The sequence below is a fragment of the Oryctolagus cuniculus genome, chromosome 1, assembly GCF_964237555.1.
Source record: "Oryctolagus cuniculus chromosome 1, mOryCun1.1, whole genome shotgun sequence".
NCBI lineage: Eukaryota > Metazoa > Chordata > Mammalia > Lagomorpha > Leporidae > Oryctolagus > Oryctolagus cuniculus.
In genome coordinates this window covers 119,428,450-119,454,322 of record NC_091432.1, presented here as the reverse complement: position 1 = coordinate 119,454,322, position 25,873 = coordinate 119,428,450, and the positions used below count along the sequence as shown (strand labels likewise).

General features: G+C 42.6%; 1 protein-coding gene across 14 annotated transcripts in view; it reads left to right on the top strand.

The window, feature by feature from the left end:
* The first annotated feature begins 404 nt into the window (after positions 1 to 404).
* The window catches only part of CDON (cell adhesion associated, oncogene regulated), a 108,747-nt gene continuing 83,278 nt past the window's right edge, over positions 405 to 25,873 (top strand). For 8 of the 14 annotated variants that reach the window (XR_007920241.2, XR_011378521.1, XR_001793506.3 and 5 more), the window contains exon 1: positions 405 to 644. The gene's annotated coding sequence lies outside the window, so the exon portion shown is untranslated. Of the gene's footprint in view, positions 645 to 3,630; positions 3,812 to 25,873 lie in introns of those variants that run through there. The other 6 variants (XM_070048228.1, XM_070048258.1, XM_017342658.3 and 3 more) reach the window with 3 other exon arrangements.

Below are 25,873 nucleotides of genomic sequence, written 5' to 3'. Positions count from 1 at the left end.
TGCACGCGTTATGTGAATCCCCGTACCCTGCTCAAGCAACTCGTCTTCAACTGACCGGCACCAAAGGCCAGCCCCTTCTTTGCTCCCCTGGGCGGACTGCTGGTGGAGTAGGCGGGTGGGTAGAGGGGAACTGGTGCTGCGCGGCACGCCCACCCCCACCAGACTGATTGGTACGGCCCATCCCCCGCCGCTGATCTGGCAGGCTGCGCGCGCACCCTCCGGCGGGGCGCGGGCCGGCGGGGAGCGGCGGCCTCCACGGCCCGCCTCCGCCTCTGCCCCTACCTCTGCCCGGTTCCCTCCTCCCGCTGCTCGCGTGCTCCTCGCCGGCCCCGCGCCCGCGCGCCTTGGCGGGGAGGAGCGCGGCTCGGGGGCGCGCCCCGGCGACTCCGCCCCTAGCTCCCCTCCCCTGAGCCCGGGCGCCCGGCTCGCGCGGCTCGGCGTGTGGAGATTGGGGACCCGGCGCCCGCCCCAGCGCCCCCGCCCCGGCGTGTGAGGCGCCGCGCCCTCCTGCTGCCCTGCCCGGTGCATGGAGGGGCCCGGTCGGATCGTAGCCGCCGCCAGCGCGCTGGGGGATGACCTGGGGGTGGCTTTCGGAGCCGGCTGCCGCGCAGGAGGTCTGGGGGCTTAGTCTGCCCCGCGGAGAGGTGCGGGGGAGTGGGTCCCGCAGCAGGGTCGGAGGGAGGGGTGGTCGGGGGAGATGGGGCTTGGGGGCTCCGCGGCGCGGGCAGGCCGGCGAGCCCCGCCGCGCGTGGGGGTCCCTGGCTGCGTGCTGGAGACTGGGAGCCACCTCGCGGGAGGCGGCGGGGTGAGGTGTCAGGGGCGCGGTGCAGCCTCAGAGAGGGATCCGCTGGGGCAGGTGAGCCGCGGCGTGGCGCGGGGCGCCGGCGCGTTTTCCCAAGGGAGCGGGGCTCCTCGGCGCTCCCAACCTCCATCCCGCAGAGCGCCCGCGGGAGACAGTGATTTATGTGTGGGGAGAAGCAAGGGAAATTTCCTGCACAATGTATCTTTCTCTGCCCTCACAGACTCTGAGACTTCCCAGCCCCAGGGAGTGTATTTTTCCTTCTCCTCTGTAAAGCTTTCTGTGGATGGCTTTATCATTTGCTAAATACATTACGGCGCGCTATTTATTGCAGTCTGCAAGCTGCAGACCTTTGTTGCATTCTCTGTGCATCTAAGAATTTCAGTAATAAATCACCGAGGAGGGTAGACTCCCGTGCCCTTCCCTTCATTGTTCCCCGGCTCACCACCACATCAGGTGGAATGCTTGCCTTTCCTGCTGGCCACCGCAGAGGGTGGCAGGTGCTTTGAGGGCAGGCTGCTTTCCCGTTGGGATCTGGAGTTTAGGGAACCTCGGGACCAGAAAGCCAGCCTTTGTGTCTCAAATCAGACACCTTGGCAAACAGGGGGTCGGACTAAGAGGTAAAATGAGACTTTGTTCTCAGGCCAGTGCCAGTCAGGATGAAAAGGCAGAGAATTCTGGTTCCTGGCTTCCCTGATCCCATCTGACATTTGGCGTAGCTGATGACCAGTGTCCGCGAGCAGGTGGGACCCGGCTGGAGAGGGAGGCGCGTTTGTTCTTAGTAATCATTCTAGACATCTGATTACATTTTATAGCCTTTTTCTTGGGAGTCTCAGTTTTAGCTGAAAGTGAGGGTCGTTCAACTATTAGGATAAGATGAAAGGAAAACCTTCCAAAAATTTCTGGAAATTTAAAATTGGCGCTTAACTAAAAAAAGCATTCATAGGCACCCGGAGAGGCACCAAATGCTGTAGTTTCTGTTATGCACATGTTGAAATAAACTGCCACATACCTCAAGTTACATGAGAAGGATGGAGAAAACCTGTTTCATTTTGTAAAGACGTGCCCTGGGTGTGTGTTTGGCACTGTGTAGAGCAGAAACATTTATATTTCTATTAAAAAAAAAACACTAGTGTACATTGTTTAACTTTCATGCAAAAACTCGGATATAGTATTTGGAAAATCTGTCTTTGTTTGAATAGTTTAGTCAACCAGGAAAATCAGTTACCAGAGGTACTGGGCTATTGTTTGTGTAGTGGCTCACTTGGGATGCTTTGATTGATTGCTGTGGGTTCTCTTCTACCTCTTCTGTTTAAAGTACTTCAACAGCCCTGACTCTCCAGCCCAGAAGTGCAGAGAACCCTGAGGACTTGGAGCAACCGATCTAACTTGTGTCAGTTGGCTTCCAAACCTAGCTTACTCTTGGCAGGTGCTTTGACTTTGCATGGAAGGAATTAAGGTCTCTTAAAGATAGGTTTCACCTCCACCACACCCCAGGTGTATTCAGAGCCTTGCAGTGTGTAGGGATAGGAACTTCTGTCACAGGTCTTTGCTTTCAAGAGGGCAGGTACAACTTAATGACCAGTTGTCATGCGAAGTCTCTTCTCACGTTGTTCTGTGTACTTTTATGACTCTTGGGAGGACTTCATTTATGGTTTTGCCAAAGTACAAGTGAAAGTAAAATTTTTCTTTTAGAAATGTTTCATTTGTGAACGTTTAGACTAAAAATTGGTGTTGGTTTCAGGAATTATATTGAAATTAGGGAGGGGGTGGAAATAAAAGATAGTGAATTGAGAGTTTTGTTGTTTTAATGTGTAAACCTGTGTGATTACCATTGAGACTATGTTAAGGTACAGATAAGACAACACATAGATGAGGTGGCAACCAGGTAGCCTTTCTTTAGATAAATGATCTTTCTGTATAATGCAAACTAATTAGATTAGAGGTGGAATTTAGGGTCTGGTTGCTAAATATATTGTCTTGAAGGATTTTGCTTTTATAGTATGCCACTCCCCCACCCCACTTTGGTACTTTTCTCAAGTCTTGTTAGCTTGGGTTGAATTAGAGATTGTTTTATTGTTTTTATTTAAATTTTTATGTTGTATGTGAGCATTCCTTGTGATGGATTTTTGTTGGGTGTTTGACACAAATCACAAGAGTATGGAGAGGAGGGCTTTTCTTGATTTTTTTTTTTTCCCCGTTAAAATTAAGGATGCTATGCAGAATAGACTGAATGTCACTTTAAAACTATTGGATTACAATTAAAGGAAAAACTGGTTTGTTGGTTTTTCTTTTCTTTATTCCTTCAAGTTTTCCCTCATTGTTTGCACTCTTTCCCCCATTGTCAGGCTTAAAACATACAGTATCATTGTCATCTGTCCCCTGGATAATGGTCCTGAGGTGATATTATTAATGTGGCTTTTTAAAATCAAACTAATTATACTTGCCTAAAAGAGCCACATGTGTGTGATTCTAGCTGCCTGGTGCCTTTTGAGAGCCCTGGAGACAAGCTAGTGAATAGAGCTGAAAATTCATTCTGTATTTGATTAAATGGAACAGACTCGCTGCTCCTTACCCCAGCAGGGGCTATGAGATCTCTTGATCCCCGAAGCGGCTCCAAGACCCTGGGAATTCCATTAGCGAGCACCTGAGGAATTTCTGCCCTGCAGTGCCTTTTTTGTATGAGTGTGTGTGTGTGTGTGTGTGTGTGTGTGTGTGTGTGTGGAGAGGGAGTGAGCCCAGTGGTGATGGGGGAGGGGGCTCGGGGCAGGGGGCGGAGAGCGGGCTGTATTAGAAGACTCCATATGTTAGCAGATCTAAAATCAAGGCATGACTTAACAGCTTATCTTGTAAGAGAAAACCCAAGCCCAGGGCCGATCCCTGGTCCAGACTTTATTACGAGTGGCAGAGGGGGGATGTGTTTTTCAGCACTGAAGTGAACTCCAGTGTAAGCAGAGGGAGTCTCTTCGCTGCTCTCCTCCGAAGCACAAGCATATACACGTTGCAGACTTGGTGAGTTTTCTTTGAATGATCTTCTGATAAATATGTAAAATTGTGCTACAGTTTGGTCTTGCCTGGAAGGGCTGATGTATTGTTTTAATAACTTTATGAAGTGAGAGCAAAAGTCAAGACTTTTATGTGGAGCAAATTGTTTTTCGGAGATGAAATGCTTGTTTGGATAGGCGTGTTTTGGTTTATGCTTTTGTTTTGATATGATTTTATCGTGTTTTTGTTACATTATGATAGCATTTAAATTCATTTAGGGCCTATCCCCCTTTTCTGTTGTCTTTTTAAAGAATTCTATCTGATTTCTCATGCTTTTGAGGCTTTGCTCTGCAGACTTGCTAGCAGCCCCAAGTAAATGAAAACACATCTACTAAAACATACTGTAAAATCTTTGGAGCAAAAGATTTTGAGAAACATGACTGTCCCTCCTCCCCTGCTCCGAATAGTTTTTGGACACCAACATTTTTCGGAATATTATCTCAGTTGTCTCTTGCGTATTTTTTCAGGAAGACCAGCTCTGATTTGAGGCTGGGGTCGATGATTGGTTTTCATCTTCCGGGGATGTGAATACCAGTAGTTTGCAATTAATGCAGAGTACAGCAGCGTGTTTGATGGTTAATTTGATGTATTTCATCCCTGACTAAAATCGTGTTGTATTTAGTGTCCAGTTCTTTTCATCCTATTCCCACCTAGTCCTGTACCCAATCCTTCTCCTAATACAATGTGTTTAGAAAATAGGGAAGTCTTTTTGATAACATATTGAATTCTTTTCCACCTTAATCCAAGGCATGCCTTCTACTAGTATGGACAAATTGAAAGAGCTCTTGAATGAATTGGAGTAAATACAGAAATTAGCGTTGTGCCTGTCTGGGTTCACCATTGTTTAGTCACTTTACAGTGTGATGTATTTTGGTGGCCAGAGATAATAAAACATTATCCCAAAGAACATTGTGTTCTGCAGTAAATCAGTTGGAATATGAGTAGAGAATCTTAATTCTTGAGAGCAAATGACAGGCCTTTTAATCTCAAGAGAAAAAATACTGGTTATGTTATTGAGCTTAGTTAGGTTACATATTCTGACGTTTTGATGCCTAGAACTGTGTGGTTAATTTGTTTTATATTACCCTAACATAAACGGAGAATTAAGAAGAACTTGCTTTTTTTTGTCTGTTCCTGTTATAGACCAGCTCACTTCTTACTCATTTGAGGTTAGGCAGTGATCTTGACCTAAACCTTGGATTCTTTATCTGTAAAATGGGGATGATAAAAATAGTGTCTGTTACTACTGTTGTGGGGATTAAATGAGATAGTGAAAGTAAAGCACTTGGCTTGTAGTCAAACCTCTGTAAACGTTAGCTGTTTTTTTTTTAAATTATTAATTCCTCCTCCTATACTTGTTAGTGTATTACTTTGATCCAGAGTTATTTCTTTGAAGTACTAAAAAATGAGGAGTTCTTGGAAGTTAGTTTAGCTAAATGTAGTTGCTGTAGCCTTAGCATGTTACAGTTTTCTTAAATTTGCAGTGGAAATGGAGAAGAGACTTGGAAACAATCTTGCATTTTTCCCCCCAGGGAAGTATAATGTAATGCATACATTGTACAGCTAATGTGCATGAAGTGAACAGCTAGTAAACTAACAATTGCACACACCTGTGATAATCCTTACTCAAGAGAGGGCACATTTCCTTCACCTGGAAGGCTGCGTGAGCTGCCCTTACTAGGCAGCCCTCTCTCCTTGCAGCAACACTGGGGACTGGGCTCGCAGTAGTCCAGTTGCCCCTACTCTTGGGTTTATAAAAGTGGACCCACAGCACATGTGCCCTTACGCCTGGTTTCTTGTCCTGCTCGTTGTCTGCGAGATTGATCTGTGTTATTGTATACGGTATGAATTCATGTTTTTTCAATTGTTTCAGAGTCTTGTGTATTTTAGAATTAATAGTAGTTCCTTTTATTGGCATGTTTATCATTGGGGAAAGAAAATAACAATACTCTTCCTAAATTTTTTAGAAAATCAGATCCCAGGGGCTATTTTAGAAAAATGACCATGGCTTCATTTTCATAGATAAAACTGAGTTGAAGATAAAATAATTCAGTTGGAGTTCCATAAACCAAATCCTATGGTAAATGCATTCATATTTTCTATGTTTGTTCCTCAAAATAGGGGAAAAAAAACTTACCTAGAGTAGGTTATATTCTTCATGTTTAAGATTAAATACCATTGTCAATACTTAAAATTGTGTAGATGTGACCACCAGCCCACCATTCGTTTTTTTTTTTTTTTGAGTTTAAAATGAAAAACACAGTATTTTTCTCAGAAAAAATAAGTTGCCTACCAAAAACAGAAGAAAATGGAGCTAGTGTGTTATAGTCTAGGAAGATACTGGAAAGTAGGATTGAACCCTTCGATCGGGAAGACGTGTTGGTTACTCATCTTATTCACAGTTGCTGTCAGCTGGTGCCTTATATATTGAGTTTCTGTTTGTATTTTGGAATTCCTAATATGCTAAATAAAATGTATGTCACAAGCAGAGAGGCATGAATGCAAGATGGTACAGGTGAGCCAGAAGCTTTTGATTTGAGGGGAGCTAGGGCGAGGTGGATGCTTGGATGTCTGTGATTGGAAGTGTTTGATTGAGGACTTCCTGAGTGTTGGTTCACCACCAGCCATTGTGCTCTCAGGAGACACTGTGTTTTTCAGCATTTGCAATTTTAGTTAATCTTACCATGCACACAGCACCATGACAGGCTCATTCTGCACAGACAGCCGTGTGCAGGGAGGGTTTCTCCGGGTCTCCAGGGGGCCCCCTTGTCTCTCTTTCTTCCTAAGTCAGACCATCAGAGGCCAGGATTGCGTCAGGGAGGGAGGTGGGGATGAGCTGAAATAGCGATACCCCATTCATCTTATGTCTTTGGTGGGGGCATGCAAAGATGTGGATTATGTTTCAAAAGAATGAGAAAAGCTTATTTTGAGAGTGCAGGAGCTTCTTATCATTTATCCATGTTCTGTGCAGTTTGCAAAGGATGGTGTGGAGACCATCTCTTCCTTGAGTGAGAGGTTGGGCTACGTGACCCCAAAAGACCTCTGTATTGCTAAGGCTCCTTGACAGAGGGTTTTATGGTGAGGCTCAGCCACACACCCACCACCAACTTTGGAGGGAGAACACGTGTTCAAGTTCCACACAGCCATTGGAGAAATACATGTTTCGAAACCAACCCCAGTGGAAAGTTGAGACTGCCTCTGCCTGCCGGCCTCTTTCACTTTGAACGTAATCCTTAGTTATCACAAGTCAGTGTCCAGTAGTCTTCTGCTTAAAGAACGTAGGAACTTTCCCAGTATTCTAAGCATATGATATGATGATACTTTACAAGTATGGTATTTGCCAACTTTTTGTATACGTAGATACACCTCTGAGAATTTACTTGAAACTGTCACTTGGCCCAGTTAGATATATTCAGTCCTATATTAGATATCAAATAAAAATTGGTCTGTGCGCTGCTTATCTCTTCTTCCAAACCTCTCTAAACGTGAATTTCAAAGGAGAGATATAACTCATGTGGTGAATTATCCAAGCAACAAAACTATATTCAGGATATTTTTTGGGCTCCACAGATACTTAATCCAATGATGTACACATCTTTTCTGTATAGTATTTTGTGTCAATATTTTATATTTAGAATTGCTGAAGGGATTGTGAAATCTTGAATCACCAAAGTAAGATTTTCTCTATTTTATGAAGAAGAAAGGTCTACAGAGTTTTTCCTGCTGTATGTTTATATATTCACATAAATCCCCTCTCTGCCGTCCCCTGTAACCCATCAGCAGGTCTCCTGTCCTATTGTCTGTAACCATTACCTTAGGTTTCTCGTGCAGTCTCAGAGTCATTCCCCTTCTTGATGCCTCTGCTGCCCTTAGCCACTCAGCATTCCTGAATATTCCACGCTCTCTCCTGCAGCCTGGGAACGTGTCTCTCATGGCACGGACACAGTTTGATAATCGTGTACGTCATTCTCTTACTCCTGAGAACAGACAGCCTGATCCCCCCTCACCCCACCCCGCCCTCTGCCTAACAAACACCAAGTGCTCAGATGTCCTGCACAGCATTAATGTGTATTTGAATTTCTTGGCAGGGGTGGTGGGGTTGGATGGTGCTGTTAGCATGCAGATTCGGATTCTGTGGGTCTGAGGGAAAGATTCTCCCGAGCAAGTTCCCAAGTGACATTGAGAGGTGGGTGGAGCACCTGAACAGCAAGATGCTCAACGTCTTTATGTTTTCCAGATCCGGGAATGACTTCACACAGAAATCAGTGACTCTGAGTGTCAAGTTCAGGGAGAGATACTTCAAATAATGAAGACCAAAGAAAGCTTTAGAGAAAGAAAGAGTTACATGTTGAAGATACTAGGACATCTGTTTTCACATTATTACTGGAATGGTTGCCAAATATTTTGAATATTTTAAAAATTTTATATATTTAAAATGTGTATTATTGTTCTGTGCAATATCATTCGGAGCTGATGTCATGCGTTGTCTGTGTTTTAAGTACTTAGTGTTACAAGAGTTCTGGGTGTTTAGGGACTAAAATGTAAATTCCGGCTTCTGCCTCATGGAAATTTCTGACAGTTACTGGCTTTTTATGGTATCAGAATAAAATAATTAATATTCTCTGTTTTACTATAATTTGATATTTATTCAGTTGGTAATTCTGCACATTGTCAGGTTGGAAGTAAAATTGGCAAGGGGAACGCATGTTTAATGGATAAAATACTACTTTTATCAGGCCGTGAAATTACTATAGTGACATCAGAACTTGGCAGCCTCTTTTATTCCAGTGAAAAGAAAAATAGTACCATAAGCTGGGGAGAAGAAATGTTTCTTGCCCATCGATTTTGGCTGCTTTTCATGGTTTTGGCCCCAAGGCCTCCATATGACAAAATAACAACACAGTGAATAGCAGGCGATGGGAATCAGTCAGGGAGCATGGTTTCCTCTCAGACAAACTGTTTATCACTCACTCCCTTCCAGTAACTCAAACTGTTGCTCCTCCTGCGCTGGTTGGGTGGAATCCTCATTACTTGGCTTGATTTACATAGCATGACGTACACTGAAGACATCTGATGATTGGCTTATAAGATGACCACAGGTGATCAGGTGTGTGACAGCACAGCTTTGCAGGAAGGGTGCTCTTTAGTCTTCCTTCTTTACTGCATAAAACAGCAGTAAAAAAAAAAACAAAAACAAAAAACATGAAACTCCCAGTCAAAGCACTTTGAATTAGGTTCTCCTTCTCCTCATTTCGTCCTGTGAAATTGGACTTTCATATATGGCCATGATTGAAGGAATACTCACACACCAAGGTTTCAGTTTGGTGACTTACCCGTAGACTTGGGGCTGCTGGATCCTGAGGAGATGGTTTTACGGTTCTTAGTAGACTATTGAATTTCAGCGTGGAAGCCACCTGGAAGTCCCACTTCTGTGTTGCGCCTGTGATTTATCCCAGAGTGCATCTTCCTCATTTTAAAATGAGGCCATTTTAGTGTTTCTTCCATTAAATCTTAAATGTTCATCCAAAATGAAATAGTAGGTTTGTTCTACATTGAAGAAAATTATAGCGAGGTTGTGCTGTGATGGTTCTGGTGGGTGAAAGTATATTTTAAACCTAATTCTAAATTTATACCTCTACTTTATAATATATACGTATATATATATATATATGTTTATCTTTTAAAGATTTATTTATTTGAAAGCCAGAGTTACAGAGAGAGATGGAGAGACAGATATCTTCCATCCGTTGGTTCATTCCCCAAATGGCTGCAACGGCCGGAGTGGGGCCGATCTGAAGCTAAATTAGGCACATTTTTATCGTACAAGTCCTTCTTGAGCTTACAACAAAAACAAACAGATCAAACTTCTATCCCAAGTTCCTAATTCTAAGCTCCATGTTTTAAATTATTTTGTATTTTAGTTGGATTTCTCTCCTAAGAGAAATTTCAATAGTCATGTTTTGACTGTAGACCTATACGGGACTTTTATGTAACTTTCATCGTATATTTTATAGCTAAAAGGTTTTATTTTTTAATCCCATGGCTAACTAAAGCCAAAATTGAGTCATTAAAGACTGATTATTAACTGTGGTCTCCTATTAGGCTAGCAAACGTAGTTGCCATTATTTGTTATTTCTTTTGTGTTGGAGGAAACACTTGTGTTGTCATGGCGGTTAGGTTTTACAATAATTTCATATTTGTTACTATGACAGCAGCCGCACTGGGGTTTTTAATCATGCAATAGAGCTTGTGCAGAGAGTTGATATCAGTGTTTTGCGGCATTAGATAAATTTTAGCTCAGGGATTTGATTGAGTGCTTATTACTAATATTACGAGGAGACTTGGAGCTAACTCCCATAGGGGGTTTCTAAATGTGAATCTTAGCAAGTCCAGGCTGATGCATCCAGCCTTCCTTGGAACAGGTGTTTTTTTTTTTTTTTTTTTTTTTAATTTCTTTTCCCAGATTAGGGAAAAGATAAGGACATGATTTACCCTGTAGCACAGAAACTGGAACACACTGCCAGATTTGTGTTTTTTTTTTTTTTTTCCAGTTGTATTTCATATGTACAGGATTCTCCACTGTGGTTATATATTTTGCCTATTCATGGAATCAAATCAACAAGCACCCCCTTCTTCAACCACTGAGAATGAGAAACTGAGTTTGGAGCTTTTCATTTGTGGATTTAAGGGTTTTTTTTCCATGTTGAAATGTGAATTTTCTGGAAAAACAATTCTTTGACATTTAGTGGGCAAACAAAGTCTCCATTTGTTTGTGAAGGTTCTTTATAATCCACTGAGAAATGCTAGTGTCTTTTGTGTCTAATTCACCTAGAGTGAATGTATGCTGCGTGTGTACTTGGGCAGTTTAACAATAAATAATATGGCGACAAAGGAGCAAGGATTGCTTTTGCAGAGCAAGGCTCTTGTCTGTTAGGGTGCCCTGCAGACTCTTAAGAATGGTGCCTCCAGGGGATTGGAGAGCAAAGTCCTAACCTAGTCTGGGCGTTGCATGTACTGACAGGCATGGGAGGAGCCGGAGCACAGCCAGCTCAGGGCCCCTGCAGAGGAGTAGCCTTCTCAACACTGATAGCTCTCCCCTTGTGCCCTTGTGCATCTTTTTATTCCATGTGCAGAATCCTTTTCTCCTTCCTTTTGCTTCTGACGATGGTCATTTCTTAAGTAACTTTGGCAGATTCCTTTGTACTTTCCTGAATATTTTACAGGTTCTATTTTTTTTTTCCCCACTTACAAGCAGTATTGTAGATGGGAACATGCTCATGAGACTAGAAGTCATGAGGATGATAAATGAGCGCTGGAGTGTTCTGTCAAAGTTTTTTTTTTTAATTATTATTTTTTTTGACAGGCAGAGTGGACAGTGAGAGAGAGACACAGAGAGGAAGGTCTTCCTTTTGCCGTTGGTTCACCCTCCAACGGCTGTCGTGGCTGGCGCCCTGCGGCTGGCGCACCACAATGATCCGAAGCCAGGAGCCAGGTGCTTCTCCTGGTCTCCATGCGGGTGCAGGGCCCAAGCACTTGGGCCATCCTCCACTGCACTCCCAGGCCACAGCAGAGAGCTGGCCTGGAAGCGGGGCAACCGGGACAGAATCCAGCGCCCCAACTGGGACTAGAACCCGGTGTGCCGGCGCCACAAGGCAGAGGATTAGCCTATAGAGCTGCGGCGCCGGCCTGTGTCAAAGTTTTAATCTGGCTCAAAGTTAGGTGCCCTTTAAAATTGGTTGAATGTTGGAGAAGGGCGATACTTGAAACTAGTTTTTCTGATCAGGCATATTTTAGGTTATAATTACATGGTTGGATGTGCTTAGGGAGGGGTGAAATAGTTAAACTCTCGGATTTTTGTTTTAATCTTTGATGTATCTAAATCACAAAATCTGCGTTCTGCATTGTATTGACCTCATGGAAAATATTGAAACAAATTTTGCTTAAGATGAAGTTGACCCCATGGTATCCTGTATTTTAAAACTTTGTCATTCTTTTCCTGGCCACCAGGCCCCTGGGGTTCTAACTCCTTTCTTTAAAGCAGGCAGAATACTTGGATGCTTAGAAATTCTTTAACAGCTGAGTATGAAGTGTGAAAGCCCATACTAATTATATGTGAAGTGAGGAAATTAGCAGAGAGAACATTTTAGACACAAAGCTCATTTTACATCTGTGCTTTTGGTTGTGATGAAAATGAAATCTACACTGATGGGTTGTTTTTTATTGTAGTAGTGATTGTATGGGACCCCTGCTCCCTGAACTTGACCCATAATGTTGGCATAAAATTTGGTTTTTCACTTCTTGGATATGTCAGAATATGAATTCAAGCCTTGCAAATCTAATTCAAGTATTGCTTTGGTCTGTCTTTTAGCTGTTTCTGTTTGGTTTTATGTGAATGTTTAATGTTGGCTAAAACAAATGTTAATGCTAAAGCATTTAACAGAGTTAATTTACATTACTTTGGTATAAGCTAAAATGATCGTTAACTGATAGAATAGTTTAAAAATCGTTTTGATGATGAGATTGAGAAAGAAGGAAAGAAAATGGGTATCCTTAAAGCCGAAAGTTGTTGGCATGAGCTGAGTTGGAGTAGAGCAGAGTGCAGCTCCCAGCAAGAGGTGTGAGGCTGTTTATTTTCACACTGGAGATGTATATACTTCAGAAGGAAAACTCTGGCCTTGCTGAACCTAAGCAAGTCATTACTTATCTACAATCTGGCAAGCAACTTGATTAAGGTTGACAGAGCTCATATAATATCAGAACCAGACCCTCTTTAATGATTGATGAGGCTTGTCTGTACTTTTTTTTTTTTTAAATTAGAAAGGAGAAAAAGTGAACAAGAATGAGTCCTTGTTCAAAGCTCTAATCACCAAGTATAAGCCAGCTGTGCAACGTAGCTTTATGTATAACGAACAATGTGCTTTCATTTTTTTAGAGTATAATTAAATGATTTAAAAATAGTAAGTAATACTTTCAGGTTTGCAGATTAACTTGGCTTTTTAATGATTAAACTTGATATTTTAGAGACCCTGTTTCATATCTTAACATTTTTCTTAACAAATTTTTTGAGGTTGTAGATCTTTTGGTGTAGAGGAATTTTTAACCCACAAGACAATTTCTTCTTCATTCTCTAATAAAATTGAATTACTGGGACATCTTTGACTGTAATTTAAGGCATTTTCAACCCCCCTGCTTTCTAACTTTAAGAAAATGATTTGGACAATTGTAATAGCATATCTGGGCCGTTGAGTATTGCTGTTGACCTCTTTGCTGGAGTAATTGTGCCTTATCTCATTCTCATTACCAGCAGATTGATACAATGTGTGACTGGAATGTGCTAAATGTTCTTGGCAGTGCCTTAAATCATTAGTCTACATGGAGTGTTGAATCCAACACATGATCCTTCCTTGTCTTTTTTTTTTCTTTTTAAATCTTAATGGACTGCACAGTGGAAATGGATATAGAACTGGAAGACATCCCCAGTCTTATTTTAAGAAAACTTAGCATGTGGAATTTCCAGCAGAATGAAATGAAATGATTGGATTAAAAATGAATTGTTTTTCTATGAGTGGGAGCTTTAAGATAGGAATTTTCAGCCAGTGGATTATCGTGATTTAGACCAGGGCAGGCTGTGGAGGCGGAGTGCCTGGACTCCGCCGGACTCCTCCATATGCTTGTGATGGGGGCTCCCTGTGCTGTAGTTTCTTAATCTATTTCTGGCTGCTCCTCAATTTTTTAAACACCTTTTTATGACTTTACTCTCATTCATTAGGGTTATTGTTTCCTAGAAACTGAATTGTAGGTTTCCAGTAAATTTTTTTGGTTATTTATTTTTTAAAGATTGATTGATTTATTTCAATGGTAGAGTTACAGAGCCAGAAGGAGAGAGAGAGGAGAGAGAGATCTTCATTCGCTGGTTCACTCCCCAGATGGCCGTAACAGCCAGGGCTGGGCCAGGCCCAAGCCAGGAGCTTCTTCCAGGTCTCCCACAAGGGTACAGGGGCCCATGTATGTGGCCCATCTTCCACTGTTTTCCCAGGAGCATTAGCAGAGAGCTGAATGGAAAATGGAGTGCCCTGGACACAAATCAGCACCCATATATGATGCCAGTGTTGCAGGCGGAAGCTTAACCTGTGCTGCTACAATGCCGGCCCCAGATGCTCCTCTATTCACAGTGAAGCTGTGACCTTCCTCCCCCAGAGGCTTTGTAAGTTGAACATGGGTTGAATGCACCACATGTTGTAGTTCTGCAGCAACACAGCATACTGGTGAGCACTGGTTTTCCTGGTGACCGCGAGCTGACTGGGAGTTGCACAGAGGGTCTGGTCCCACAGCACTAGCCTGGGGAAAGATCCAATTTGAAAATTTCAGGCATAGTGTCCACTGAATGCTCATAATAAAGTAAAAAAATTGTCAGTTGAAGCATCCGAAGTTGGGGACCATCTATAGTGGGAGTACTGGATCTCAGAGCTGTTGGATCATTGCATTTAGTTCTCGCCAAGCACCTTGGCTGAGTGATGGGCACTTGCTGTTAAGTGTCATTGAATGTAAGCAGTTGATATGGTGGCTACCGTTTTTTTTTTTTTTTTTAAGTTTTATTTTATTTATTGGAATGGCAGAACTAGAGAGAGAGAGAGATCTTCCATCCACTGGTTGACTTCTCAAATGACCACAATGACCAAGGCTGGGCCAGGCTGCAGCCAGGAGCCAGGAGCTTCATCTGGGTCTCCCACATGGGTGCAGGTGCCCAAGCACTTGGGCCATTTTCCGCTACCCACTACGCCACAACACCGGCCCCTGTTATTGCTACTCTTATTGTTATAAAGAATTATGTTTGTAATTGGGATGCTTGTTGACAAAATGTGATATTATTGTATTAAAGCTTAATTAGAGGCTGTTGAAACAAAATGAGTAGGGATTAAACTTTGGAGAGTCATAAATGTAAAAGTAATCTATAATTGATGATTATTATTATTTTTTGGATTGGTTAGGATATGGCTCTTAGCAAACAGAGCAGTTAGTGGGTGATGATGAAATTTGGACAAATTCCCTTATCTCTAGAAACTATTGTGATTTTCTTGCCGTAACTTTCAGTTTTTTTACTCTCCCCTTCTATTTTTTGTCTTCCCTAAATTCAGTATAAACAAACTTCAATTTAATACCAGGAAAATAAAATTATTTTGTAAGAGGAATACTCTCCTACTAGCTTTATTGATCTATCCTTAAAAGCAAGAGGTAATTATTGTTGGATCCCTTTGCTAACTTTTCTGTTAATACAGTCATATCCCCTTATTCTTAGGGGGATATGTTCTAAGACTTGCTGTGGGTGTTTGAAACCATGGATAGAAGGCCGGTGCTGTGGTATAGTAGCTTAAGCCTCGGCCTCTGGCGCCACACCGGCATCCCATATAGGCATCTGTTCTTGTTGCAGATGCTCTGCTTCCAATCCAGCTGCTTGTTGATGGCCTGGGAAAGCAGTAGAAGATGGTTCAAGTGCTTGGGCCCCTGCACCTGCCTGGGAGGCCCTGAAGAGGCTCCTGGATCCTGGCTTCAGATCAGCCCAGCTCTAGCTGTTGTAGTCATTTGAGGAGTGAACCAGTGAATGGGAGACTTTGCTCTCTGTCTCTCCTTCTCTCTGTAACTCTGCCTCTCAAACAAATAAATAAAAAGATTCACACCAATAACTAAAATAGAATGATTATGTGACTATGGTTGCTCTCAGAATATCTTTTTTCCCCCCCACAGGCAGAGTGGGTAGTGAGAGAGAGAGACAGAGAGAAAGGTCTTCCTTTTGCCGTTGGTTCACCCTCCAATGGCTGCCACGGCTGGCGCACTGCGGCCGGCGCACCGCGCTGATCCGAAGGCAGGAGCCAGGTGCTTCTCCTGGTCTCCCATGGGGTACAGGGCCCAAGTACTTGGGCCATCCTCCACTGCACTCCCTGCCCACAGCAGAGAGCTGGCCTGGAAGAGGGGCAACCGGGACAGAATCCGGTGCCCCGACCGGGACTAGAACCCGGTGTGCCGGCGGCGCTGGGTGGAGGATTAGCCTATTGAGCCATGGCACCAGCCTCAGAATATCTTAATGTATTGTATTCACCCATGACTTTTTTCTTTCCTTATGAAATCAACTCACCTTTCCACCTACAAGAGGCACTTTATGGCTTCTTTTGGCATGTCCAAATTTTAGGCATCACGACTCTTGAGCTGTAGGAACGTTGTCAAGTAAAATGAGGATTACTTGATCACAAGCACTGGATGTTTGAGCTGATAACCAAGGTGGCTGATAAGTGACTAATGAGCAGGTGTTGCATACACTGAACCAAGGGGGTGAGTCACCTCCTGGCCAGGGAGGAGCAAGTCATGAAATTTTTGTGATGCTACTCAAAAAACATGTGATTTAAAATTAGTGAGGCTGGCGCTGTGGCACAGTGGGTTAATGCCCCAGCCTGCAGTGCCGGCATCCCATATGGGTGCTGGTTGGAGTCCTGGCTGCTCCTCTTCTGATCCAGCTCTCTGCTATGGCCCGAGAAAGCAGTAGAAGATGGTCTAACTTCTTGGGTCCCTGCACTTGTGTGGGAAACCTGGAAGAAGCTCCTGGCTCCTGGCTTTGGATCAGCTCAGCTCTGGCCGTTGGGTCATTTGCCTCCACTGCCTTCCCAGGTACATTAGCAGGAAGCTGTATGGGAAATGGAGCAACCAGGACTCAAACCAGCGCTCCATTATGGGATGCTGCAAGCAGCAGCTTAACCCTCTGCCCCACAACATCAACCCCTGAATTTGATTTTACCCTCAATCCATTACCAATCACAACTTTAAAAGTGTATCCCAAAGTGGATAATACCAAAGACTTAAACTCTTCAATGAAAAATTTCATTATGTATTATATTTCTTTTGGTTGATAAGGCATATTAACATGGGGTCTGTGCAGTTCATGTGTACTGATGTATTAATATGTAAGGGCAACTGGTATGTGCTTTTCAAGTTTTGCATGCTAGTGCTGTCATGAGCTAAAGGTAATTCATGTCTTCCACTGTTCGCATTATCTTTGTATAATATTTTATCATGTTTGACCTTCACTTGTCGTCAATATCTCAAAATACAAATGTAGTTTGGACACTGGGATCTGAAGGCATGTCTTTGGCTAATGTTACAGGTGAGTATGCTGGATGAAATGATCACAGTAATTTATCAGCAGTGCAGAAGCACAATGAAAAAAATTTTTTAGTAAATTTCATACTTCCAAAAATCCAGCGGTAAATTAGAAGAAACCCTGTATGTTTGAGAGCCATCCTTCCAGGATGAGAAGTGGCTGTAAATTCATACTAAAGTGTGACATAGTGGGCATCAGAACCAACACAGAGGGCTGGAAAGGTACATGTAGATTGGGCAAAGCCTAGGCCTGGGGTAGCACTGGGCTCTTGTCTTACCCGTCACTTATTAACTGTGGACACCAGGTGAAGTATTCTGAACCTTCTGCGTTTCAGTTTCATTCTTTGTAAAAAGGAAAGATTGTCTTTCCTTAAGGTTGTTTGAGGATTATTGTAATATATATAAAGTCTTTTTTTTTTTTTAAGATTTATTTATTTGAAAGTCAGAGTTACACAGAGAGGAGAGGGAGAGGGAGAGGGAGAGGGAGAGGGAGAGGGAGAGGGAGAGGGGGAGAGAGAGAGAGAGAGAGAGAGAGAGAGAGAGGGAGAGAGAGAGAGAGAGAGAGGTCTTCCATTTGCTGGTTCACTCCCCAATTGGCCGCAACAGCTGGAGCTGCGCCGATCCGAAGCCAGGAGCCAGGAGCTTTTTCCTGGTCTGCCACGTGGGTGCAGGGGCCCAAGGACCTGGGCCATCCTCTGCTGCTTTCCCAGGCCATAGCAGAGAGCTGGATCAGAAGAGGAGCAGCAGGGACTAGAACCGGCGCCCAAATGGGATGCTTCAGGCCAGGGCATTAACCCTCTGAGCCACAGCGCTGGCCCCTTATGTAAAGTGTTTAACTCAAAAGCTTAGTAATTGGCACCTATTATTGTTTGGGATAATTAATCTCATACGATGTTTAGTGAGTCCATAAATATACAAGTGTGTATATGTGTGTGTGTGTGTGTGTGTGTGTGTGTGTGTGTATTTCCCCACAAGGCAGTGAAAGCAAGAGGCAGGATTGCAGTAGATTATCACAATTATTTGGCAAGATTTTTTTAAAAAGGTTTTATGTATTTATTTGAGAGGTAGAGTTACAGATAGTGAGAGGAAGAGACAGAGGTCTTCCATCTCTGGTTCACTCTCCAAAAGGCCACAACAGCTGGAGCTGGGCTGATCGAAAACTAGGGTCTTCCATGTGGGTGTGGGGGCCCCAAGGACTTGGGCCATCTTCTACTACTTTCCCAGGCCGTAGCGGAGAGCTGGATCGGAAGAGAAGCAGCTAGGACTTGAACCAGCACCCATATGGGATGCCAGTGCGGCAGGCAGAGGATTAACCTGTGCCAAAGTGCTGGCCCCAAGATTTTTTTTAAAGATTTATTTATTATTTGAAAGGCAGAGTTAGAGATGCAGACAGAGAAAGAGAGAGAGAGAGAGGTTTTCTATCTCTGGTTGCTCTCCAAATGGCTGTAACGGCTGGAGCTGGGAGTCTCCCATGTGAGTGCAGGGCCCAAGCACTTGGGCCATACTTCTGCTTTCCCAGACCATAGCAGAGTGCTGGATTGGAAGTGGAGCAGCTGGGACTCGAACTGGCTTTACTGGCTATGCCAGTGCTGGCTCCTGGCAAGATTTTTTGTTCTAGGGCAGGCATTGTGGTGCAGAACTTTCGGCTAAGACAGTTGAATCTTTCTCTGGTGGCTGATTTAAATATCTGTACAATATGTGTGTGTGTATATATATGTGTGTGTGTGTGTATATTTATGTGTGTATATATATACATATATACACGTGTATATATTTAAATATCTACGATATGTGTGTATATATACATATATGTGTGTATATATTTAAATATCTGTACAATATGTGTATGTGTACTGATTTATTAGAATGAACAATAGAGAGGGAGAAACAGAAAGAGTGAGATCTTCTATCCACTGGTTCACTCCTCAAATGGACTGAATGGCTTAGGCCAGGCAGGCTGAAGCCAGGAGCCAGGAACTCCATGTGGGTGTCAGATATCCAAGTATTTGGGGCATCTTTCTCACTTTTCCCAGGCACATTAGTAGGAAGCTAGATGGGAAATGGAGTATTCAGGACTCCAGCCACCTCTGTTATGGGATGCTGGTATTGCAAGTGGAGGCTTAACTTGCTATGTCCCACCACTGGCCCCTCTGTACAATATATTTAAGTCCTAATTTTGTAGTTATTGTGAAGAGAAAGTTATTTATGTAGATAGCAAATTGATTTTGCTTGGTATTGGCAATAAATGCTCTATCTTATGTGTGTATAAATTAGATTAGCATCATGGCAGACTGCTTAAAGAATGTACTTGATTTTCCTTAGATACATATTTGCTATATTCAAGATTTAAAAAAACAAGTATTGGCAAGAGGTAGGTCAGAGATCGACTTGATTTTAAGACGGTTTTCAAAACTCTTTGTGGTTTGACCCAGTTAATTTGTCCAGTACACGTAAAGTAATTTAAAAATTTTCTTACTCGCATGATGTGGAATTTTGATTCAGTGCAATTTGCTATTACATGATTCTGACTCTACAGAAGTTCAGATCAGATTGCAAGAAACGTGACTGTGTACAAGAAGATCTTGGTGTTTTAGCCTGTAATGCTGATCTGCACCCTAAGTATATGAAGGGAGTCTATTTTATTAGTTTGGCTTAAAGCAATCCTAAACTTAGAAACTTCCATACCTACTACTGATCAAATGCCTGGGGAGCTTTTAAAATCATGATACGTTTTGTAGATAACTGAATCCTTTCCAGCTATGAACCAAGTGATAGTGCCTCTGGTAATACTTACAGAATCCTTTCTCCCCTAAGTTTAAAGGACCTTTTGGCAACATCTATTATTTAAATAAACTTTTCATTTTTGTTTATGGTTTTTCTGTAATGCTTCATCATGTTCTTTGTTAGTCATTTTGACTTCAATACTTAAATTATCTTTGTAACCATTGGCTGTTGATTTTTTTTTTTAAGATTTATTTATTTGAGAGGCAGAGTTACAGATAGAGAGAGGGAGTGACACAGAGAGAGAGAGGTCTTCCTTCCATTGGTTCATTCCCCAGATGGCTACAATGGCTGGAACTGGGCCCATCTGAAGGCAGGAGCCAGGAGCTTCTTTTGGGGGTCTCACATGGGTGCAGGGGCCCAAGGACTTGGACCATCTTCCTCAGCTTTACCTGTGCATTAACAGGGAGCTGAATGAGAAGTGAAGCAGATGGGATTCAACTGGTCCTTTGTCAGTGGCAAAAGGCAGCTTAACCCATGGTATCACAACACGGGCCCCTCCAAAGAAATTTTGTATGTGCTGGGTAAGTAAACTCTCCTAGTTCTTTATTTACAGTATCGTGAATCAGGTAAAGTAAAATCCTTCCCCCTCCCTTCGTGACTCTTCCACTGTGAGTTTTACATGGAGGAAACCAGATTAAAATGAAAACCAAGCCTCTTACTGGAGAATGGAGAAAGATTTAAAACCTGAAGTCTTAGAGCCGTGTGCAGAGAGAGCAAGATGGTGAAGGGGATTTCTTTGCCGTTGAGTGTTGGGCCCTGCCTCTCAAACACCGGCTTCCCTGAGTGCTGGAGAGAAGGCGGATCCTGAAGATTTGGGATGTGCCTCTGGGACAAGTTGGAGGTTTTTGAGTGGCAGACAGACAACTGTCACTATTGAGAAAAGTGACAGTGGTGCTTTAGGGAGGTTATACCAGCTGACACTGAAGTTGAAAAGCTACAGGGTATTTGTTTAATGCTCTATCCTGGGACGTTTGACTTAGGATATTTTATATCCAAATGTATGGAACTGAGCTGTTAGGATATCTCCTGTTGGCTCAAGGCAGTGGAAACATATGTCTTTAGATGAGTCGCTTCGTAATGTTGATGTCTGAACAAACATTGTTGGTTTTGTACTTGTCTGGAGTAAAATGGGAAACACCAACCAAAAGACCTGCAGCAACTGCTTTCTAAAGTTGGATTTGTGAAACTATTTCTTACTTACATTTTTGTTTTTTCCATGACACAGTTACATTAGTTGGTATTTTTTAAATGTTCTTGGTAAATGTTTGCAGTCTTATGTAAATCATGTAGGTGTTTTGTTTTAAAATTTTTTGGTTATTGAAGTGCAGAGTCTGGGAACCATTGCTGTAGTTTAACTTTAGTCAACTATCAACATATAATTCTGTATATTGGGAGATGGCTGTTTGCTGTCTCTCAGGCTGGACGTTTCTCTATGTAAGGCTTATGCCTCAGTTTTTATGATGCCTCCATATTAGGTAGGGTCCTGTCTCTTGCCACATACTCACCTTGTTTTTTCTGCCTCTTCAGTAGACATGGAAATACCTTACTGAGTTTTAAGGGTATGTTCATTGTTGCACTGAGGTTAGGATTCAAGTACCTGAAAAGCCTCCCACTGCATAAAAGCTGCTTTTTAAATGTTTTATTAGTACTGCTCTTGGCTATTTTAATTAGTCCTATGTTTTATTTACACCTTTAGGCTGTTCTTGCAAAGAATGTAATTCAAATAAACAAAATAATATCTGATGTTTTGGAACACGTGCACCTGCTGTCTGGACTATTCCTCCCAAGTTGGCAGGGAAGCAAAGAACAGAAAAAAGAGATTATATGGAGTTATGAAGGGTTTTAATTGTTTCATGAATTCTTGGAAAGCCTGATAACTAAGTAGTTTTCAAATTGGTAAGGTCCTTTGGTTCCTAACCAAAGATTCTTTTTTAAAGATATATGTTGAGGGCCAGCACTGCGGCATGGAGAGTAAAGCTGCTGCCTGCAGTGCTGGCATCCCATATGGGCACTAGTTTGAGTCCCTGTTGCTCCACTTCCAGTCCAGCTCTCTGCTATGGCCTGGGAAAGCCGTAGAAGATGGCTCAAGTTCTTGGGCCCCTGCACTCACATGGGGCTCTTGGCTTCTTGCTTCGGATTGGCACAGCTCCTACCATTGTGGCCATCTGGGAAGTGAATCAGCCAATGGAAGACCTCTCTCTCTGCCTCTGCCTCTGCCTCTTTGTAACTCTTCCTTTCAAACAAATGAATAGATCTTCAAAACAAAAACAAAAAAACAAACATGTTGAGACTTCAGGAGAAACCCTATCTTTTCCATGGTGTCCTTTGCAGAATTCTGGGCCTGCCTCCAGGATAGTTTGACTGTGAAATGGTGGATGTTGCTTTCACAAAGCAAGAGAGATTGCTTGGGAAGTGTCACCATTTCTTCACCGCAATGATAAAGTGTAAGGACTGCCTCTCAAGTCCAAGTTCTTACATTGAAACCGTGAACCTCAGGTCTCTTATTTATTTATTTATTTATTTTTCTTTTCAACGGGGCTCTTTTTTCTTTGGAGTGAACACAAGCAGTCCATTTTGCTTGCAAACTGAAGTGCTGAACTTAAATTTAGAGCTAAATTTTGTTGATTTTGGATACCTTTGCTGCCCCAACCCCCAATTTCCTCTTTCATTACTGCAGTCATATTAGGAGTGTGCCAAAGATGAGGCAAAACTGTAGTGTGAGGTATATTTCTTTTTCATTTAAACACAGCAATTGTAAAATGCTCATCAGAGAGCTCTCAAGCTAGAGAAAACAAAACCAAAAAACGGTGGGATTCTTTTTTTCTTCTCTTGCAGACAGAACCTACGCCATACTGTTAGTAAGTGTTCTGGATAACATTCTCTGGGGAAGGATATAGGTCAGTTTAGACCACCAGCTAATAATCTTGTTTTAAATGTATTTGAAAAAATTAGGGATCATGTGGTTTTTTTGGGAACTTAATTCCAAAAACACTTTTCATTCTATTTCTTACACAAATGTCAGGGATTTAGTGTTTTAGGAAGTGAGGTCAACATCTCTGCTGCCTCAACCTGTTGGATCTCCTCCCGCTTCCTCTGTTTTCCCCTCAATGACCTTGATTGTAGGGACTTGCTGTGGCTTCAGTGTTTTCCCAGAGTTCATGTTCGGAAACTTAACTCCCAGTGTTGGGAGATGGGATCTTTAGACTAGATTAGGTCTGCTCTCTGCCCTCATGCATGGATTAAACACGGTGATCTCAGGAGTAGGTTCCTTGTTGAGGGAGTGGCTTTCTTGTGCTCCTGCCTTTTCGCCATTCCATCGTGGAATGACAAAGCACAGGGCCCCCACCCGATGCCCGCGCCATGCTCTCGCTCCGTCTTCCAGAGCCGCAGGCCACTAAATCTGTTCTTTCTAAATGACCTAGTCACTTGAGTCTTCTGCTATGGCAGTAAGAACAGACTTAGCACATAACACTTTTTTTTTTTTTGCTGTGTAAATGAATGAAAACCTACTCTTTGTGGTTTCAGGCTGCAGACTACAGTCCCACTGATAATCTCTCCTTAGAAAATGGGTTGAGTGAAGAGATTTTAGAAAATTAAGCTGAGGTCCAAACCCACAACATTCTTTGATTCTCAGAGCCAAACTAGGCATGTGATGTTGTATAAAGAAGAAGGTTTTAAAAAGTCTCACTAAAAAATAAAACAGAAAACCCTCGTGTTGTCAACAGTGAAAGCCTTCAAAGAAGAATCCAGCCTGCAGGGGTGTGTATGTGTGTAATCATGGAAAACAATGTTCTACACATGTGAAGCGTGACTATTGTGTAACCATGAATGATGAGGGCAGTATCGTTTTTAAGAAATTGAGCTTTTATTTATAAATACCCACATACATATGAGAATTGAGTCTTTAGAAGGCCTGCTATCTTGGAAGCGATATTTAATCTCAAATTGCTGTTACTGTGCCAAGAATATTGGAGTTCTTTTTGGAATTGTCTTTAGTGTTCTGAACTTTTTTTTTTAAACTTTGGTATTGTCTTTTTTTAAATAGCCATTAATAAATAAATAGGGTCATAATGTTGGGGTTAAGGCTATAGGAAGTTAAAAAATCAGGTGTAATCATAGAGAATGGTTTTCATGCCTGGTGTATACATTCTGATAGTGAAGGGTTTGCAGGAAAGTTTTGCACAGACAAGCATGACTGGAGTAAGTTGATCTGTCTTCCGTTGGATCTCTGTGCTGCTGTGTGTCTGTGTGTATGTAGGGGTGTGTGTGCATGTGTATCTTCTGTATTCATGTCCTTGAGTCATTTCGTGAGACTGTCCTGTTCACTGCTGCCTAGTGTCATGGTGCCGGGCAGCTGCTGCTGCTGGTGCCAGTTCAGCCTTGCTCGAGCTTTGCTGCTTTTCTGCTAGGCAGGCTGGACCTAATGTCAAAGACAACTTCTTGGGCTTTTCTGATTGGACTAAAGCCTCATGCTGTGTCATGCTGTATTTGCAAAGACTCTGTGATCTTAATTGTTTTTGTATTTCCTAGTTCATTGGGACTTGGTATCCCAACTGTTACTTGGGTTTTAGTTTTAATTGCCCATCACGGATGAGAAGTTTTTTGGGTTGCAATTTTCCTTGGTACGGACCAATGTATATTTTTATTACGCTTAGCCTTACCAGCCAATTAGATGCTGACTACACAGTAATCTGTGATTGACTTGTATGTCAATTTAAGAATGTGCTTGAAGAGTCCTGTTGTCAATGCACAGCCACTCTTCCATGGTGGGATGGCAGATTTGAAGCTGTGTCTGACCGAATTCCCAGCACTAGTTTGAACAAAGCAGGGGCATGTAAGACATCTAGGCTCCTTCCATTGTTTCTTAGAGCCAAGTTTAAAGATGAAGTATTTGGAAACTAGTATCAGAATGTTCCAGCTCTCTAGCAAACACATCACTCAACAGGTGACCTAATGTAGAGCCTGTGATCCAGCATTCAACCAACTTTGTTTCAAGTTTATTTGCAGCAAAGAGGCTTTCCCAAGATTTCTATTTTTTTCCTATTGGTTCTTTGCTGAATGCTTGACTGTAGATGTCATAATGTACATGGAAATGAGTTTCTCCTTGAGGTTGTTTTCCCTTTGTTATTAAAATGGAATCTAAACCAAACCCCATGAGGGTAGGAATTGTAACTGCCAAGGAAAATCCCATACTTAACAATAGTCCAGAGTATCATTTGGCGAGGTTAAAACAGACAACTGTCTTAAAGCCATTACCTAACTCTTAAACAGAGCACTTCATCACATGTTTCCATATCCCTCCTCCTTATCCTCCATCAGAGGAGCCTAGCCAAGTGTCTGTCTGCAGGTTTACAATATTAGCCTTTCCAAGCTTAGCTGGGTTTCAGGAAATTTAAAAATTTTGCTTTTAGCCTTTGTTTTGTGGTTACCATAACGTTTGTTATTTTTTTTTTCTCATGAACTGATTCTAGTGACAGAGTTGAAAATTTGAGGAGTGTTGGACTAGTGCTTGCAGAGTAATCCTCTTGCAACGTACTGCATTTTGTCTTTTTAAAAATCTCTCCCAAGTCACTTTTTAGAATATCACCATTTGTATGCAGCCATGTTTTAAAATATTCGCAGTGCTCCTGGACAGTCCATTGTGAACGCCAGAATCATCTTATCTGTGCAGTTCTTGGCTTCCTGTCCTGCAGAGGCAGGAAGAAATAGTCGCTCAGAAAGAGAGGGGAACAGGAACACTTGACTTTTGAAAAAAAAAACCACGCAGATACGGTGCACAGAACCTCAGCCTGTCCCTGTGTAATTAGGACCACATTGCTTCCATGGCAGTTGGCCGCCCCTCAACTCTTGCCTTTTTCTGCTGTGACCTTTGATCCCAGTGACCTTTCCTGGGGTTAGTCCTAGGCCCTTTTCATTGTGTGGGAGCCCAAGTGGTTCATGCGGAGTTGATTATTTCTTTGCTCATTTGGCCTTTCTGGTGCCATAACTCCACGTCACTTCCATTTTCTTGCCCACTTTCGGCGGTCCACAGTGAAAGGAAGGGCTTTTGCAGCAGCAGGACCCTTTGTGTGCTTGGCTGACTCCACTGCGCCTGGGCAG